This window comes from Dendrobium catenatum, unplaced genomic scaffold (genome assembly GCF_001605985.2).
Source record: "Dendrobium catenatum unplaced genomic scaffold, ASM160598v2 fragScaff_scaffold_740, whole genome shotgun sequence".
In the NCBI taxonomy this organism is placed as follows: Eukaryota; Viridiplantae; Streptophyta; class Magnoliopsida; order Asparagales; family Orchidaceae; genus Dendrobium; species Dendrobium catenatum.
The window spans coordinates 197626-199045 of record NW_021319202.1 but is presented as its reverse complement, the minus strand read 5'-3'; the positions used below and the strand labels follow the sequence as shown (position 1 = coordinate 199045).

The 1420-nt window shown below is 26.8% G+C and overlaps 1 non-coding gene across 1 annotated transcript; it reads left to right on the top strand.

Annotated features, from left to right (window-relative positions):
• Window positions 1–929: 929 nt before the first annotated feature.
• On the top strand, window positions 930–1036 carry LOC114580017. The gene has a single exon (XR_003701323.1). It is a non-coding gene; the product is annotated as a small nucleolar RNA R71 (small nucleolar RNA).
• Window positions 1037–1420: the final 384 nt, after the last annotated feature.

Here is a 1420-nt window from a genome sequence, read left to right as displayed (position 1 = left end):
TAAGTACAATGTATATCATACAGTGTGATTCAAATGAAAAATTAATTTCAAAATTATGATTGGTAGCTTGGTTTCTTGATTTAAATAGATCATTATGTATAATGTGAATCGTATAATATGATTAGTTTAAAATACATGATTATCAAAGTTAGTCATTTATATGAGTTGATCATACATTGTGATATAAATTTTAAAGCATGATTAGTTAAAATTTTGATCTTCTAGTTTGACAAAATTTTACTCCCTTTAAGTGTGTGTGTGTGTGTGTATGGTCACCAAGCTAGCATACACCCTTATAGGACTTGACTCAAGAAATCATAAATACATAAATGAATATTACAAATTCTTTATAACATAACCTATTCTACCCAATCTTGAGCTCTGAATCATCATTGGAAGGTGCATGATATTCCTGAAATGTTTTAGTGCGCATAAAAATAAATATAGAATGCAAACACTAGGAGACATAATGATGCGAGCCATAATATTTGTTATCATAAAAAATTTAAATTGTGAGCTCGAGTTGCAACACAACCTAGAATATATGTATTTAAATAGGGATTATATTGTCTTCTAATTATGTTAACATTTTCTAGCCCTTATGTAGTATTATATTCAATTGAATTTTTCTCTCCAAAGAATTCAATTCATATCCTAAAATTTACTCATATATAATTCAATTTTCTTGAAATTTCTACAACTAGTGCATTTAAGAATGATAAAGCTTTATATTCATAAATTTTGACTACTTTTTTAGGATTTACCCTATCATCAGGACAATAAAATTATTACTATCCATTTATTCAATTAATTAATAAACTTTTTCAAATGGCTTAGACACTAATTATCCTCTAGCTATAATATCAATTATAGATCTAAGAGATCCTACTAATCCATTATAAAATGTTTGAATAACCAACCAATTAGGTAATTCATGATGAGAGCACTTTCTAAGCATTTCATTTAATTATTCCCAACTCTCATAAATGGATTCTCCTTTAAATTGAGTAAAATAAGTTAAGTCATTTATAGGTTTGGAAATTTTTTAAGGTGGAAAATGCTTAGCAAGAAACTTATAAACCAACTCATTCCAAGCTGTTTTAGAACATGGGAATAAATAGTATAACCACTCTTTAACTTTATTTTTAAGAAAAAAGGAAAGTAATCTTAGTATAATATCATCATAACTAACACAATTGAACTTAAATATTGTAAAAATTTCTAAGAAATAAAAATTCGGGGTCTTCTATAGGAGTTCCCCCAAACTAAGATCTTTGAACCATTTGAGTGATTATTAGTTTTAATTCAAAATTATTAGCTTGTAATATAGGTATACTTATGCTCAGATGAATTCCATCTACTAAAGGATTTGTGTAATTCTTAAGAGGTCTAGAATGATTTTTCTCTAACTCTGGTTTAG